This window comes from Podarcis filfolensis (assembly GCF_964270895.1).
Source record: "Podarcis filfolensis genome assembly, chromosome: 3".
NCBI lineage: Eukaryota > Metazoa > Chordata > Lepidosauria > Squamata > Lacertidae > Podarcis > Podarcis filfolensis.
In genome coordinates this window covers 41238773-41257906 of record NC_139606.1, presented here as the reverse complement: position 1 = coordinate 41257906, position 19134 = coordinate 41238773, and the positions used below count along the sequence as shown (strand labels likewise).

The following is a 19134-nucleotide window of genomic DNA, read 5'->3' as shown; positions in this document are numbered from 1 at the left end:
CTGTTCATTCATAAATACGTCCCATTCCTTTTCTACAATAATCTGCCATAAAAAAGACAATCAACACAAACATATACAGTGGTACCTCAGGTTAAGTACTTAATTCGTTCCGGAGGTTCGTTCTTAACCTGAAACTGTTCTTAACCTGAAGCACCACTTTAGCTAATGGGGTCTCCTGCTGCTGCTGTGCCGCCGGAGCATGATTTCTCATCCTGAAGCAAAGTTCTTAACCTGAAACACTATTTCTGGGTTAGAGGAGTCTGTAACCTGAAGCGTATGTAACCCGAGGTACCACTGTATAATGTATTTCAGGGTAGGCATGTTGGCACCAGTCTGCCTCAAGAGACAATGAAGGAGTGTGCTATCAGGGGTAAAGTAAAACCTGTCTTTCAATATCGATTTAATATTGTCCTAAAAATACATATCTGAAGCATTTTTGTATGTTTGAGCTGAGAAATATATCACAAGATTTGGAGAAGTAGAAGAGCTACTTTCACATAAATCGAATTCCTCAAACAGCTGTAACTATAAGACAGAATAGTCTTTTGATCCATAAAGTCTGAATTTTGCATCCCATTTGAATTTGCTGGACCTCGTGGTAATTAAGAACACAGCAACCTGTGCCATATCAAGGCAGACTATATGTTGATCCCGCACACTATTACCAATTACTTGGCTGGTAGCAGTTTTCTGGGTTTCTCATCACTTGGGCCATTTAACCCGCAATGCGAGGGATTATATCAGGGAGCTTCTGCATGCAAAGGATACATGCTACGACTGAGGTTTATTCACTCTGCAGTTGTTGTTGTTGTTTAGTTGTTTAGTCGTTTAGTTGTGTCTGACTCTTCGTGACCCCATGGACCAGAGCACGCCAGGCACTCCTGTCTTCCACTGCCTCCCGCAGTTTGGTCAGACTCATGCTGGTAGCTTCGAGAACAATGTCCAACCATCTCCTCCTCTGTCGTCCCCTTCTCCTTGTGCCCTCCATCTTTCCCAACACCAGGGTATTTTCCAGGGAGTCTTCTCTTCTCATGAGGTGGCCAAAGTATTGGAGCCTCAGCTTCATGATCTGTCCTTCCAGTGAGCAGTCAGGGCTGATTTCCTTAAGAATGGATAGGTTTGGTCTTCTTGCAGTCCATGGGACTCTCAAGAGTCTCCTCCAGCACCATAATTCAAAAGCATCAATTCTTCGGCGATCAGCCTTCTTTATGGTCCAGCTCTCACTTCCATACATCACTACTGGGAAAACCATAGCTTTTACTATACAGACCTTTGTTGGCAAGGTGATGTCTCTACTTTTTAAGATGCTCTCTAGGTTTGTCATTGCTTTTCTCCCAAGAAACAGGCATGTTCATTTTGGTTTCTCACTTTTTCTATTTCTCTCTATTTCTTACTTTCCCAGGCTTAAATTTGACTCTCCACATTCCCTCATCAGTTTGCATTTTTAAAAAGAGTTCTCTTGAAAATTTGCCAGCATTTTAGTGCAAATTTCTCCTAATATACATGTCTGCATGTTTTGCCTAATAATGCAGCATATATATATATATATATATATATATATATATATATATATATATAATTGGTCCATGGGGTCACGAAGAGTCAGACACGACTAAACGACTAAACAAATTATATAATATACATGTTTGCATTATTTTGCCTAATAACACATTTTTATTAAATGTGGGCAACCAGTGCTGCTATCGCTGAGGGCAAATGAAGCTCATTTAGAGTGGGGGTACAGCCCATTCAGAACAATGCATCCTGAATGTTCCATCAATTCCACAGCAGTACACACACACACACACACACACACACACACACATATACACAGCCAAAGGGGACACTTTTCAATGATGATGGAAGTATTCGTGAAAATTGCCTGACTTCTCCTTTACCCTTTAACAAATCAAAATACAATAGAGTTGTTTTCTGAATAAAAAGGAATACCATCTTGAACTTCTTGGAGAAATGACTCAACACAAACAGTTTAATAGATTCTTCAAATCAAGAACTGGCCTTAGTGAATAGATATTGTCAAATGTGCATTATGACAAGGACCTTTAAATTATGAAATAGAGAAAGCTTTGAAAAATTTCTGTTCTTCTGAGTTTAACATATTATAAACCTTATTTCTGCAATTTGGAAAACAAATCCATCAATGATGAAACACCATGGGACATTTACCCTGTATCATCATGATAATTGGAAATTACAGTCATACCTTGGGTTACAGACACTTCAGGTTGCGTTTTTTCGGGTTACGGACCACTGAAACCCGGAAGTACCGGAACGCGTTACTTCCAGGTTTCGGTGGTCGCGCATGCACAGAAGCGCTAAATTGAGCTTTGCGCATGCACAGAAGTGCCAAATCGCAACCCGCTCGTGCGCAGATGTGCCGCTGCAGATTGTGAACACTGCAGGTTGCGAACGTGCATCCCGCAAGGATCACGTTCGCAACCCGAGCTTCCACTGTAGTATATTAATGTCTATTACAGCTGATATAATCATTATCATTCTTATTGCCTGTTGCAGACTAGCAGATGACCACATCTGACAGATGTCCAGAATGACAGAAGTGCTGATCTGGCCTACTTGTACTTTACAATAGTTAACTGCAAACCAGGGGTGGGGAACTAGTGGTCTTCTAGATGTTGCTGGACTACAACTCCTACCAGCCCCAGCTTGCATGACCAATGGCCAGGGACGATGAGCGTTGTAGTCCTGCAATATCTGGAGGGCAACAGCTTTCTCAATCTTGTAGTAAACTGAAGTAGCTTAAATATAAGAGTGGAGGTTTGCAGATCATACCATTTGAAATAATTTCCAGGGCACCAGTCAAGCTTGCAAAAATATACCATTTGCCTGATAATAAATGCTGGAAATGTAAGGAGGTTGAAGGCACATTCTTTCACCTTTGGTGGACGTGCCCAAAGATTAAGGCTTTCTGGGAAATGATTTATAATGAAATGAAAAAGGTATTTAAGTATACCTTCTTGAAGAAACCAGAGGCCTTTCTCTTGGGCATAGTCGGCCATTTGGTGCCAAAGAAGGACAGAACTTTCTTTATGTATGCTACAACGGCAGCAAGAATACTTATAGCAAAGCACTGGAAGACGCAAGATCTACCCACTCTGGAAGAATGGCAGATGAAGTTGATTGACTGTATGGGACCGGCAGAAATGACCAGCAGAATCCGCGACCAGGGAGAAGAGTCGGCAGAAGAAGATTGGAAGAAATTTAAGGACTATTTACAGAAATACTACAAAATTAATGAACTCTGAAAGATGCTGGATTGAACTTATGTGGTCTCTAGCTATTATGATAAAAATAACTGGGATTAATATTGTTTAAGTCATAAAATTTAAAAAGTTGATTGGAAAATAAGGTGTTAGTTAAAAGGAATGTTAAGAGATTAGGATTTGCTGGATTAACAATTTGAACTAGAAAACAAGAAGGGGAGGTATGAGGAAGTCAAAGAAACATGTTATTGAAAAACTGTTTTTGAAATTGATTTGTTTTTAATATTTTTCTTTTTCTTTTTCTTTTTGTGTTTGTATAAAATTGGAAAATTCAATAAATATTTATTAAAAAAAAGGAAATAATTTCCAGGGGAGCAGCCCTATCATTGTTATTTTTCCTCTGTCTAAACACAGTCCTTGGTGTGTACTAGAGATCTCAGTCATGCTAGCCGTCTCCATGAGAAGCTTCCAGCAGGACTATAAAAACAGCAGATAGATATTTTAAAGAAATATGGTCTTCCACATCCTTTTCTTGGCCAGGACTTAGCAATGGCTGCCTCTGAGCATTTGGAAACTATTTCCTTTCCTGTCTTAGGAATGAGGGAGAAATGTAATTTTATTTGCATTTTAATTTGAAACTACTTAATTTACATGTTTTGAATCAATACAGGGACTGGAACACAATTATCTTTTGAAATTAACACTTCTCTTTTTTGTGCTAAAGTTGCCCAACCAAACAAGGTGTAAAAAAGAAATGCAAATATTTGAGGGAAAGCATATCTACAAACGCATACATTAATGGAAATAACATGTATCATATGCGATAAATGTGCTTGCAAAAATGTATATATTAATGAAAACTGAATACAAAAATGTATATATTAGGAGAAATTCATACTGGTGAATTTTCACAAGTATCTTCAAAAATTAAAGTTGCAAATTGCTTCAGCAGTGTGGAGGACTGAATTTGTGACTAGGAAAATGAGTAACTGAGGAAAACCAAAATTGACAGGTTGCCTGTCCCTACTTATGATAGCACATTTGGCAAATATATATATATATATATATATATATATATATATATATATATATATCAGCTAGAAGAACACCAGTGAGGGACCGATTGCTGCAGCTTCCCATCCAGAACGAGAAACACGAACAAGAGTCATCATGTAAACCCAGACACAAGTTAATGGAGCTGTTCAGATTTATGTGCAGACAGGCAAAATGGATTCCCTTGAAGATAATGAAGAATGTGTCCTTGGCCCGAACTTTATTTCTCAAAAGTATAAGATGATGACATTAGGAATGGAGCTGGACAGAGTATTTGTCTGGAAATTCAAATCCTGGAAAAATGAGCTCACAAGAGCCTGCAAAAAAATAAAGAAAAAAACTCGGCTATCATCCAGCAGAGAAAGATCCTGCTGACATCATTAGCAAGTGATGTGATTTGGTCCAGTGCTAATACAGCCTGTTAAGCAGTCTGAAGTGGAGTGTCCTTCTGCTTGCAAAAAACCAATAGAAGAAGAAGGATTTATTTCCTTTTTGCTTGCTTGCTTTCAAATATGGTACAACAGAGAGAAAGGGAAGGAACATTCTGGGGTGAAACCAAGCATAGAAATCAACTCCAGGGGGCTGCAGGTGCTTGGGCACCCACAATAATATAATTGTGGGGGCAGGGCACCCACAAAGTCAATGAGAAAAGCCGGCAGGTGGCAGTGATGCTGCCTCCGAGAGAGAAGCTGTTCAGCTCCACCCTTCGCAGCCAGCAAACAAGGCACCTTTTCCCCGAGGGAGCGGCTCAGACATGCTGGCTGTGGATAGGAAGAGGAAGAGCTGTGTGCCTGTGATGTCACACGTCTGCATTGTGATGGCGGGCACCCATAATCCTGAGAATGAGATGGCACCCCTGAAACCAAGCCATCCATGAACAAAGGATTGATGGTTCCTAATTTCCGAAAAAGGCTGATCGCCGAAGAATTTATGCTTTTGAATTATGGTGCTGGAGGAGACTCTTGAGAGTCCCATGGACTGCAAGAAGATCAAACCTCTCCATTCTTAAGGAAATCAGCCCTGAGTGCTCACTGGAAGGACAGATCGTGAAGCTGTCCAATACTTTGGCCACCTCATGAGAAGAGAAGACTCCCTGGAAAAGACCCTGATGTTGGGAAAGATGGAGGGCACAAGGAGAAGGGGACAACAGAGGACGAGATGGTTGGACAGTGTTCTCGAAGCTACTAACATGAGTCTGACCAAACTGCGGGAGACAGTGGAAGAAAGGAGTGCCTGGCGTGCTCTGGTCCATGGGGTCACGAAGAGTCGGACACGACTAAACGACTAAACAACAACAACAATTTCCAAAAGACTGTTTGGTGAATAAATTGAATCCACGCCATGCTTTCCTTTGGGTAGGAAAATGAGAAGACCCTGAAGACTCTTTTTACAGCCTAACCTTGAGACTCTTTTGTCCAGCAAGGAAGTGTTTAGTACAGAATGAAGCAACCATGATGCCACCACAGACATTTAGCATCAGCTAAACGAAGGTAGCCCCCCGTCTCCATGTACATTTTAAAATGGTGCCATTTATAACTGCTTGTGCCTGGATTTGTCTATGCTTTACTTTACTTTCGGGAAAATATAAAGAAAGAAAGCTTTTTTTATTTTTTAAAAAACATACATTAGAAAAATGGATAATTGGAAGGAATAGCACTTAAATGTGAGGAAATGGCCATGGGCTTACATGTTAAACTGTGGGAACTGGAAAAAAATGGCTTTGGACGAGGTGTGATACATAGCCATAAATCTGTCTATCTATCCATTCAACTATCCATCCATCCATGTAAAAGGTTGGAGACAGATTTGCTGCTCATCAAATGGAAGAAGGCACTAAGATGCAGCAGACACTCCTATTGGAGCAGTTCCATGTGAACCAGGAAGCAAGCTCTGCAAACAATGGAACAACTCCTCTTTTCTTATCTCTGCAGTTCTGATCTGGGTGACACAGATGCTGTTAGGCAGTTGAATGTGCATGCATACTCTGCCTGTTTCCCTCCCTCCCACCCTCCCTCCATGCATCCCCGGGCACTGGCAACCCACACTAAGCAGCTGCATTGGAGAAAGAAGAAGAAAGGGGATATTCACCAATCCCCTCTTCCCTCCACAGTCCTCCATTCCACCTCCAGAGCTTCAGATTTGGGGAAGTATGGAGGAAAAGAGAAATTGGTGAAAATCACTTTCCCCATCCTCTGCCAAGAGTTGGCAAGTGAGGCTACTTCCTTGCTGCCATTGTTGGCAGCTGCTGCTGTTCATTGGCCTCAGTGTTGCTACCACCTGCTTACTTCTCAGATAGAGTCAATGGGAGCACAGGCAGTGGCAGTGTTATCTTCCCAGTACAGCCCAGAGCAAGAGGCAGGTGAACAAGCAGAATGCAGTGGGGAAGAGGAGGGGCAAGTCAAAGGAGTTCTTCTCAGCGGGTTCCCGACTGCGGGTTGGGCAACGATAGCGAGCCTCAACACCAGCCCTAGTCCCATCAACAGAGTTCCACACATGGCGAATCTGGACCCAACCCATATGCAATAAATTCTTTGCTTGCTTTATGCTTGACTTATAATAGAAATTTTAGATTTCTATCAATGAACAGCCTTTGCCAGATTGTTTTTCTCCACCTACAGGCACTGGTAATAGCAAGCAGAGAAACCAATTATTCTTCTGTGTGATTTCAAACCATTTGTTTCAAACTACCTTTTTATCCAGCCACCCATCATTCCAATCTTTATATGATTAATCATTGAGTCCTGTTTTCAGTTTCCCACCAGCTGAATAAACACACATGCTCTCTTATAACTTTTTCACCCGAGCTCTACTTGGCTGTAGGTGGGTATATACAGTATGACATCTCAAAGGAAAATGCCACAGTTGTCAGTAAACGTGGGCTAAGGTTGCAGGGTGATGGCAACACAGAGATTTAGGTCAGTGAGGGGACAGTGAGGGGTTTTCTTTAGGAAGCAGAATGAATTCTTTAACTCTAGACCACTTCTGAAAATGGAACCTCATGTGATGGTGACTAATACCATTGCCATGTAGCAAACAGTCAACAGCCCCATATAAAGAAATGTGCATGGTGCCAGGAAGTTTCAGAATATGGAATAACTGCTGCACACTTCCTTTCTTTTTGCAGTAATGCCAGGTTTTGCAGGAGGGGTGGCGGGGTGGCGAATATGTAATGGTAATTGACTTTACTAATTAGGAAATACTTGTTTGGCCAAACTATAAATGTCATATTTGTGTCTGAAATTATAGAAAATGTTTGGGAAGCCAAAGGTTTCCTGGGTTATATGTTTTCTTTGATGTGTATGAGAGCAGCTATTAGTATTTTAGGATTTGAGTCATAGCTTTACATTTGGCATCTTATAAAGTTCTGCTTTGGAAAAATGTAGTCGAGTGCATGCAGGAATACTGGTGATAACTTTAACTTTGCTTGAATGCCTTTGAGACGCCTGTTAATCGAGCAATCAAACATTCTCAGGTCAACTCGGATTTGCAGATGACTTCATTTCCGCCCTTCCAGGTAGGCCTGTCAAAACACAGAATCAATATTTGTCTGGATAAATACCATTTTGAAAAGTTGAGCAGACACTGGTCTTTTTATTAGGGGACTGAACCTCAGATGAGCAGCTAATAGGTGTGGAGAGGTATGTTGGGCTTCCCCAGACTTCCTGTCTAGCTTTGCAAGGAGGCTGCCGCACATACATATTTGGGAATTTAAATATGAAAGAAAAACCATTTCCGAGGAATTATGCAACTTTGTGAGTTTCTAGCAATTTCCAGCCCAAATAACAGACACAAAATGTTCTTGTCTGGACAGTACAGTGGGATAGATTGCCTACCATATGATCTGTCATTCTTGGATTTTAAGGCCCGTTCACACACTAGCCACAATGTGTCCTGTCCGTATGTGGTGTTGATGACTCTGGACTCTTGCACACCCACACATGCTGCCATTTGTACTCTGTTTACATCACACATAGCCCACCTTTCACATTGAGGCTGAATCCATGGCTACGACAAGGCATTGCTAGCAGGTCCATTGTTGTCAGAAGGGTATAATCCTGCTCTCTCCGTGGGGAAAAAGTTCATGCAATTTTATTGTGCGTTTCATTTTTTATTATTTCATTTTATTACATATTTTACATATAAACATTTTATTTCATATAATTTTTACATATAGAGTTTTTTATCATTTTCTTGTCCGCTGCACTGAAATTGTTTATATTGTTGTCTTGTAAATGAATTATTGCTATGTGTTTTTTATTATAAGCCGTTCATTGAAAATTAGTTGGGGTATTGTTTTGTTTTGTTTTGTTTGTTAAGCAAATGAAACAAACAAGCAAAAAACTTCTAAATCAGAGGAATGGCCAAGCCTCTCTCTGTAAATATTGAATAAAAAGCGGATGGTAAAAAACTTTTCCTTGTCTTTGTATGTTCTTGGCAACCAGCCATGCAAGTTTCTTATGTAAACTGTGTTACTTTTACTGTTGTTAGCCGCTCTGAGCCCGGCTTTGGCTGGGGAGGGTGGGATATAAATAAAATTTTATTTTTATTACAGAGGCCTGACACCACCCAGGCACACCACCATAATGGGAAAGAATCACTGGTGTTGCTGTAGCTCATGAGCCACTGATTTGCCAGTGAGACAAGTAATAAGATGGCATTGTTAGTACATTCACAAAGACTATCTGGTATATGGGAGAATTTTGATTGAAAATATCCTCATTTTTGTTCTCTGTAGGAACTTCGCTTTCCATCCCATATTAATCTTCAGTGAATGCTACTAATCTTTCAGTAGGATGCCATTTTCTGGTCCAAAGGTTTGTTTTCATTTTCTTAATTAATCCAAATAACAGCAGCTCAAAATCAGGTGCAAGCCGGTTTTATTAATTACAAGGTCATAGTTTGAAATATGTGCAATGGCACTAAATGACCTACTGTCATTTTATATGTACATCATGTCCATCTTGTCAATTTATACGTTTCATTGTAAAGAACAAGGAACCAAGAAAAGGGGGGGGGGGATGTTGCTTTTGTTCTTGGCTATTCACTCCTGGAAGGGATTTTTAAAAAAAAGATTTGTGAGTCAACATGATACAGAAGAGGAGGGAGGCAGACCAAGAATCATGTGGGTTTAAAATCTAAATTTAATCCAGTCTTAATGGTCTGTGCTCTTAGTTTACTAAAAGTTCCCTACCAGTGATTTTCTGCTGTTACCTAGGGAAAATTAATTAACAAAACAAGTTGAATCCTGCATAATCCTCTCTTCAAAGCAGCATTTGTATATATTTTTTCCAACAGGAATCAGCAGTTGATTTTTTAAAAAATATACTTGACTGAATGTTGAGAGCCATTGGAACAAAACTTGCTTTTTAATGTGGGTTTATTAACTGCCATGTCCCCCCCCCCCCTTTAACAAGCAGAGCATTATTCTTCTGCTGCAGCGACATCCTTGTTGGTCTGCTCATCACAGTTTAATGAGCTCCAGTAGAACTTGGTGGTGTGAAGAAGAAGAAGAAGAAGAAGAAGAAGAAGAAGAAGAAGAAGAAGAAGCTCCTAATCATGATGATTACATCTGCCTCTGTGTCCCTTTTCCTGATGAAAATGTATTTTACGTCTGTGAGAAACTACTCAAAGATTATTCAAAATCCATATTCCGTGAGTCATCTTCAAGACATCACACTTTCCCAAATCATATGTAAGGACAAGAGGTCTTGGTAGCACAAGTTCATTATCCTAAAATGCTGTGTTCTCTTCCAACCTTGATTTTCCCTCTAGTCTAGTCAATTCATGTGACTTGTTAAAATATTCCCCAGCGCACTGGAAATTCTTGTGCAAACTTTCCCACTGCTTCAGACTCTGCTAATATTGTTCTGCATCCCTGCTACAGTTCATTGATGTGAATAGTTTCACTATTACCAATCCCAAAATTGGGTCAACACACATATTATTGGGTCTACACACTGTATTATCACACTGTATTATTATTATTATTATTATTATTATTATTATTATTATTCAATTTATTACCTGTCCTTCACCATCAGGTCCCAGGACAAGTTACAACAATGTAAAATCTATTAAAAAAAACAATTTACAGTCACAGGAAATGGGTAGGTCCTGAAAACATGTGTCTTAGTTGTCAACACAGCGAAGAGACACATCTTCAGCATATGACAGAAACTATATGCTGAAGGTGCCACATGCACTGATGACATTATTACAAGATCTGGCAGGTGTCCAGGTAACTGTTCTCCTATTTCTAGCTGCAAGCAACACCCCCCAAAATATTGATGAGTCAGTTGCTCATTAATCCCTCTGCTGAGGTCATCAAGGTCTTCATTCCATCCCATATTCATTCAATGAGGCCACTGGGCTGGATAGTATGGATACTTGCCATTTGCCTGTACTGTATACTGGCAACACCCAGTTCTTCCATCTGACCCCTATCCTGATGCCTTAGACTCTAGAGCTTACCCAGGGTGTTGGTGTTGTTACAAATTGTTAGTCACCCTTTACCCTTTGGTCCCAAACCTTACCTTGTTTAGTGACTGGGCACTTTGAAACAAATGGTGGTTTGCAAAACTTGTGAGAGACAGAGAAAAATGGCCTTCCGTTATCACTAGAGATCAGCATATTTTGTGGGTACTGTTCATTATGTATTTGTAATCTTGTGAATATCCACTTGTGAATAGTATAGTGGCAGATCACCAGATGCATAATTCATCTACATCAAAAATATACCTGCTATATCACCAAGGTTCAAATAAAGGTGCTGGCTATAACCCCAAATGGCCCCTGTTGAGAGACAGCTTTCACTCCTATGTCCCATTACAATTTCTAAAAAGTCAATCAAGAGCACCATCTTATGCTTACCTTTGTCAAATTCAGACTGCTGCAGAGAGATTTCTTGGTTGCTGCCCTTCAGAACTGCTAAAGGCATTTCAGCAGCTCACGAACAGCTAAACCAAAGTGTTTTGTCACTCAATTTAGTGTAACCCATGGATGGGGACTCTGTGCAATGGATGGGGACTCACCAGTGCAATTGCTAAATATATATTAGTTTTCAGCATAGTTGCCTACATTGTTCCAATTCTGCAGCTGCTTACGGCTGGGAACTCCACTGGCAGTGCTGCAAGGGTTGTGGGTTATTATGAAAACAGTAGCAGGATGCCTCCCAGAAACCTCCAGCCAACATCATCTTCCTGTCCAATGACCTGGCCGGACACATGAGTTGGAAACAGAAGTATATAAATGTGGGCTAGAAATGGGCTCCGCTGCAGACCTAGTCTCTCATGAAATTTCCTGGCAAAGAGCTGTAAGCATATCATGTGGCCCTCTGGGAGAGGTGAACAAATGTTAAAAATGCTTCAGATGTTAACTAAATGTTAACTAAAATTAGAACAAACCAGATTCTTCATTTAGAACAACGTACATTAACGTTCATGAGAGCAAAAACTGTTTGCGGAGCATTTTTCTTTCGTTTTCACATTTCTTAGCATTTTTGTATCCACATATATATAATAATAATATATAATATATAATAATAATATGACCCTATGTAACAACAACAACAACAAGCACCAGTACTTAAACATATACAGGGCATGTATATCCTATTAAAAATACATAAATCTGGCTGCCCATTATTACCATAAGCAGAGGCAAGAAGTTCAGGAGTATTGTAACTTGCCATAAACTTTTTAAAAATAATAACATTTCATGCTATAGTGCGTGAAATGTTAAGTTTCAACAATGGAGAATGAGGCTAATATTCCCATTTGAAGCTCATCCATTGTTCTTAAGTTAGTTACTATACCTGCATTTCAACACCTTGTTAAATGATAGTTTAGATGAAGAAAATGAGCCAAGGTGAGCCTTGTTCTCCCCTCTCCTCCTTCAGGATGGCCACAAGGAAGAGTGTGGAAGCTTCTCATTCTGATTTTGATTAATCACAGGTAAGCATTAAATCTGAACCCTTAATTGTGGTTCATCTTAACTATAGTTCATTGAAGCATGCCAGCTTCGTAAGCCAAAGTTTGAAGCTGGCTTGCTTCAAATGAACCAGAGTTAATATTAACCACCGTTTGTCAGGTTTGGATGGCATGACAAGCTGTTATTTAAATAATAATAATTTGTGGGTTACAAAAGTACATACATCATCTCTGTTTTCAGATCATAAAGTCCTTGGTTTACTATGTATCAGCAGTGTTCAAGTGCATGCAGCCTGATTACTCCCACAGTGCGTCTTCACTAGCAGGAGTGGGAGCAACATACCACAACACTTCACTTATCTTGGCAGCTGAAAAAGGTGCTAATGCATTTGGTTCTCTCCAAACAAACCATGATCTGAAGCCAAGGTTTGTTCTTGGCTTCTTGATTGTGGGTCAAGTGAAACAAACCACAAGTGCTGCTTTGGACATCATGGTAAGCCAAGGGTTGTGGGAGCCAATGGGAGCTAGAAGAAGAAGAGAAGAGGAGGAGGAGGAGGAGGAGTTTGGACTTGATATCCCGCCTTTCACCCCCCCCCAGGAGTCTCAAAGCGGCTAACAATCTCCTTTCCCTTCCTCCCCCACAACAGACACTCTGTGAGGTGAGTGAGGCTGAGATACTTCAGAGAAGTGTGACTAGCCCAAAGTCACCCAGCAGCTGCATGTGGAGGAGCGGGGAAGCGAACCCAGTTCACCAGATTACGAGTCCACCGCTCTTAACCACTACACCATGCTGGCTATTGGACATCATATGCCACACCCTGCTCATTCACAGTAAACCATGGTTTATGGTATACTGTGATGCCCAAATGTACCCAATGACACATGAAAACTAAAGTAGCCTCAAAGTGTTCCCTTAACTCATGGATTGAAATTTGTACCCACCTATTAATCAATCAAAGCTTCATTTAAGTGGTCCACTGACTAAAATATAGTTGTGGAAAGGGGCACTCGTTAGATCCTGTGGGACAGAAGCGTTAAATATACCATTCACACAGGCATGCAACCAATTCCACATGGCTCTAAGCTGCTACCACTGATGTAGGAAGGTTAGTAGAACGATTCTGAGCAAAGAGATTCTCAGAGTTCCACCACTGTGCCACTACTACAGCTTAGAGATATTGAAATGGTTATGTTGTTCTTGTTGTTTAGTCATTTAGTCGTGTCCGACTCTTCGTGACCCCATGGACCGGAGCACGCCAAGCCCTCTTGTCTTCCACTGCCTCCCGCAGTTTGGTCAAACTCATGCTGGTAGCTGCGAGAACACTGTCCAACCATCTCGTCCTCTGTCGTCCCCTTCTGCTTGTGCCCTCAATCTTTCCCAACATCAGGGTCTTTTCCAAGGAGTCTTCTCTTCTCATGAGGTGGCCAAAGTATTGGTGCCTCAGCTTCATGATCTGTCCTTCCAGTGAGCAGTCAGGGCTGATTTCCTTAAGAATGGATAGGTTTGATCTTCTTGGAGTCCATGGGACTCTCAAGAGTCTCCTCCAACACCATAATTCAAAAGCATCAATTCTTCGGCGATCAGTCTTCTTTATGGTCCAGCTCTCACTTCCATACATCACTACTGGGAAAACCATAGCTTTAACTATGCGGACCTTTGTTGGCAAGGTGATGTCTCTGCTTTTTAAGATGCTGTCTATGTTTGTCATTGCTAGGCAGGCGTCTTTTAATTTCATGACTGCTGTTACCATCTGCAGTGTTCATGGAGCCCAAGAAGGTAAAATCTCTCACTGCCTCCATTTCTTCTCCTTTTATTTGCCAGGAGGTGATGGGCCCAGTGGCCATGATCTTCGTTTTTTTGATGTTGAGCTTCAGACCATATTTTGCGCTCTCCTCTTTCACCCTCATTAAAATGCTTATAGTTGCTTTTAAATAAAATAAATACTCTTAAGGTGCTATGGGGTGGGAGTGGAGAGTTTTCTACATCTCCTACAATCTACAATTCCAGTTGGAAAAAGAAAACCAATTCTTTTACAGGGTAGGCAGTTCAGGTCACAGGGGTAAAAAGTACATTCAAAGACATTGCAGCATGCTTTTTTGGTTGATTACAATAGATGTTGGAAATTATACATTTTCTCCTTGATGCATATTCAAATCTCAATCCAGGTTCTATTCATGGAAAAATGCTTCATTTTCTTAGCACTCATGACTTCCCACAAATTTAGATCATGCAGATGGCACACAGAGGCATTGTTTGCATGCACACGGATTTTCTTTTCCATGAGATACTAATCAGTATATTTTGCTTCACCCATCTGTTCCTTGTTGAATATTAAGAGGCTCTACCTAGCCACTGCCGCTATAAAAGAAGGCAAATGTGCTTTGCTCCAGTTCCTCCTGCAATTAGCATGGTGTAAGAAACTAAAGAGCAAACATCACAAAGCCCAACACTGAACTATGATAAATCATAATGCTTCTGAGTTGCAAAAAACAATAAAGGTGTCATTGCTTCTTAATGATACATAGATAAGAGAAAAAGAAGTTTATTAAGACTGCAGTCTAAACACATTGAAGCCTGAAGAAGAAGTCAATGCAGTCCATATTACAGCCATATACGGGGTGTTATGTTGATATAATGGGAAGATGGGTATGCTTGCATCCAGAGAAAATCTATAGGACTTGAATTCAAGTTAAAAAGGGGCATAGTTATACATAACATTCTTGAGACTGCATCTGAGCACCACAGTCAAATGAATAGTAATTTGAATGGGGCAAAAGGCTTTCCTGAAGTGGATTGCCATGACTATAGACTATAAGAAGTTGCTTTGCAGAAATGTGCAGGGTGTAATATGAGGTAGCCTAAACTTGCCCCTTGAGGGGGCGTGATCATGTGATGTGTCACGTGATGCATCATATGATGCCACCCAGTGTGTGGTGGGCAAGGGTGGGATGCATGGAGGCTCGTCCCAGCCCCCGCCGGGCTGCCAGGCTGTTGGGCTGTGGCTGGAACGAGCAAAGCAAATATCTCCTGCGCTCATCCCAGCCACTGCCTGGCTCCTGGGCTGCCAGGTGGAGGTTGGGGCTGGGGCATGCAGAGGGTGCCCAGCAGGGGGTGGGTGGCCCCCTCAATATGGGGGGTGCTGCCCCCTGCCCAAAAATATTGGGGGAGCTGAAGCCCCCTCCTTCCCCTCTACCTGACACCGCTGGCCTGAAGCGTGTTGTCCAGAGGGGTCAGAGGTTCCCGGCAGAATCCCCTTTTCCTTCTTGACAATCATCTGTTCAGTGACAGTGGGAATACCACAAACATCTGGACAAATGTGTTTAGGATGGGGATGTTTAGGGTTAAATGACTCCAACCATCACTAAGTTTCCAAGTAATAAATGACAGCCAAGTCTGCAACACATTTACCCAAAGTAGGGATTGGCAAATAGGACAATTTTTCTACCTCTCTATTTCTCATTTTTCCAGTGGAGAAGTTCAGTTCTTCACATTTCCACATGAGTTTGCATTTTATTTTATTTTTTAAGTATCATGAAACTTAACCAGCATTTTTGCGTGGATTTTCTTCTAATGTACACTTTTGCATGCAATTCTGCCCAATATACCCATTTTTATTTTTATTTTGAGCAAGCCAATTTCTCCACAATACAACACATTGTTCTAAGTTACTTTCAGATTTTGTGTGTGTTTTATTCTGCATTTTTGTACTTATTACTTTGCTGAATTGCATTGCAAACTTCATAGAACTCTCAAGTTCAATCAATAATTGTGTTTCAGTCCTTGCATTGTAATGGAAATTATGAATTAGGTGCATAGCTTCCCCTTTAAATGTGAACCAAGTCAAATTTCTTCCCCATCCCTAGTCTTAAATATTAAGTTGGTTTTTCACCTCATTCTCCATTTTTATTGATCCACTATGCATTCAGTCTTGCTTCTCATAGTGTGCCCAGGATTATAACCTAAAGGCTATTGCATAAAAAACAAAGCTAGCACTGTAGGTCTGGACTGCATTCAGCAGAGAACTACAATGAATTCTTATTCCCAGGTGACCATAACTTTATGATACCCATTGCATTCACACAACTACTGTATATTTGTAGGCAGACCTTGAAAACATCTTAGGTAAAAAGTAATGTCTGATATGGTTCATCCTGTACTGAGATTATTCATTTGAGAATAAACAAATCAGTTAGCCTTGTTAATGGAGGTTCTGTTGACCATTGTGCGTTGTGTGTGTGCTTTTTTTTAAAAGGCCATGTTGCTGATCTTTATATGCGTGTTGTTAAGGAACAAGCATTCTACCAATGACGCACCACCACCAACAGGAAAGGCATGCTAAGTGTATTTTGTGACTCATTTCAATTTGCTATCTAGTGCACTCACAGTTTGCTTATTAGCCTCAGCGTCAGTAACTAATGGATACTCAGTAGGAAGCAATTTTTCATCATGAATGTTTGATGGAGAAATGGAAATGGAAATTGGGAAGATCTAGTCAATGGCAAATCATATAAAGGCTGGCTAAAAAAGGAGCATACTTTGTGTGTGTGTGTATGAGGGAAACAGACAGAAAGTTATTTTAAACATTTTAGCCCCCTTCCTTGAAATATTTTGCTATTCAACACAAAACCATCTATATATGTGAGATGAGTCAGAGAATGACAGAGATAAGGAAGAAATGTGTGGTCAAGCACATTAAGCTGTAATACCACAGATAGCTTTCTATAATAATAATTTTAAAAAGCAAAAGAGAAAGGACAGAAGCTTGTGCCCCATCTGAATTTGCAGCAACTCGTTCCAGACAGAAGAGGAGCATGCAGTTCCTGTTAGTGCCTCCTCCACCAATAGAAGCCCCCACCCCACCCTAATGCTAATTGACATACAGGGATGGAGGAGTTACCAAGACACTGGCCTTAAAACTCACCTCTCCATATGCCACAGCACAAATGACTCACACCTTCTGACTCTCACAAGTTCCCAAGGACCACGCTCCTGTGTGGGGAAAAAACTTTCAAGGGTCACATGGCTGTGGTGGGCGGAGTCAAAGGCAAAAGTTGGCATAGCAATGAACGTGATTCTTAGTTCTGTGCAGCAGGCTATATTCTGGTCACACAAAGTCAGAGGTTTCTACACGCACGCACACACCCTCTAAGAACGTCTTCCAAAGCAAGCAAGAGGCCTTGAGGTTCTTTGACAATCAAGCGGCGTATAGATGTTATGAAATAAATAACTAAAATGGTCGCAGTTCAAGGACACAGTCCTACCACAGAAAAGCACTCAAGAAGGGTATGCAGTGCTGGTGAGGAAAATGGCCTAGAGATGGGAATGGCCTGGGAAGAGTCCTGAGGGCCAAAGAGATGTGCCGGGGGCCACATTTGATACCAATAATGGGCCTGAGGCTACCCACCTTTGCACCACATGATAGCTAATCACACAATTTATGTATTGCGTGATTGGGGAATTCTGTAGTAACCAAAGTTACATTTGTAAGCGCTGTTACTTCAAATTTTGTGCTTTGCCTAGTGCTATCTGAACTCCATGTGGCAACCTCCCTCAAGAAAGGAGGGAGCTAGTTAACATGACTGGATTTGGGCATTTTAAGATTTAGACATTTCGTTGTCAGTAACACTTGAGAGGTATCTAAACACACTCATTGAGGGTTCCAGCTTAATGATGACTCTGATAAGGAACAACATTGTGTTTCAGTCAAAACTTTTCACAGAGATAATTAAAAACTTTACTTAAATCTCTCACTTTAACCTGCTTTTGAATAAACTGTTGCCTCCTAGAATGGCTGTTTTGTTCTGCTAAGTCAGTAAAGCACTCCCAGTCCCTTCTAGGGTCTTTACTTTCCCCTCAGGCTAGTCATCTGGTTTGCCCTGCCTAAGCCCTGCCTAGGCACTTTCTAAGCTCCATCTGACAGTTTAACTGTCAGGCTCTAACTTTTAAGTGCCTCCAAAATGGATGACACACCACCTGGGTCTGATCGCTTCTAGGTCTTCAGGAGGCAGACCCAAGGTCCGTCCATCACACTCCAATTAATATTACACTATTTGTGTTTTAATAGGCCTGAGCTTCCATAAGTCTGCCAAAGGTGGTTGAAGGGCTTGCTTTGCCTGTGTTTAATGGATTTTTTATACTATTTTAATTCTATTAGTGTTTAATTACACCTTTTCTATGTTTTTAGCGTGTTCTGTTTTATCTGTGGGAAAGGCATGATGATGATGATAATGATGATGATGTGTTTTAGAAGATGTAACCAACATAACATATTTATATTAATTTATTAAATAAATATAACAGTAGTGGTAGGAGTGATTGGGGTAGTAGTAGTAATAACAGCCACAAGAATGTATCTGTAACTTGGATTACTATTTCCTCTTCCAGCTCTATGTGCTTTTCAAGACTTTGATTAATTCTACTATAACCACTTTTGGTAAAGGTCCTTTAGAAAAGTTGAATCTGTGCGTGCACTCTTTATGTCTCTCTATGAGGAATAGAAGTGACCAGCAGCACTTCCTCAAAAATCCAAAAACATCCACAGGCCTAAATAGTTTGGTGATCCCTGCAATGAAGTGTTTAATTAAACACTTTGCCTGCCTAGGCTTCTGTTGGTCTGTGCGCTTTCATACACATGTCTGCCAGAATACAGTAACCAAATGGCTTAGGGGGATCCATTAATTAGTGTGATCTTTTAGCAGAGTACCGAGTAAGGCCAAGGAGTTGTACGCACAGCCAGTTTTAATGACTTTGCATGATCTGCCCCAAAGGATAATTCCAGAAAACCTACGTCATGCCAATCATTTAAAAAATGACATTGCATCTATAAAAATGAATGATTCTGGCATTTGATTATTTATAATATTTGGAGGGGGGAAACAATGTCAGTCTAATGTCCATTACAAAGCACTGC

The 19134-nt window shown here is 40.8% G+C and overlaps 2 long non-coding RNA genes across 4 annotated transcripts in view; one reads left to right on the top strand and one right to left on the bottom strand.

Moving 5' to 3' along the window:
- The window catches only part of LOC310760154, a 43210-nt gene extending 25113 nt beyond the window's left edge, over positions 1-18097 (bottom strand). For all 3 annotated transcript variants that reach the window (XR_014546806.1, XR_014546807.1, XR_014546808.1), the window contains exons 1-2: positions 17976-18097; positions 17146-17213 (exon numbers count right to left, since the gene is read on the bottom strand). This is a non-coding gene — a long non-coding RNA (uncharacterized lncRNA). The remainder of the gene's footprint in view (positions 1-17145; positions 17214-17975) is intronic.
- LOC310760155 lies at positions 17147-18682 on the top strand. The gene is made up of 2 exons (XR_014546809.1): positions 17147-17274; positions 18011-18682. It is a non-coding gene; the product is annotated as an uncharacterized lncRNA (long non-coding RNA).
- The last annotated feature ends 452 nt before the right edge of the window (positions 18683-19134 follow it).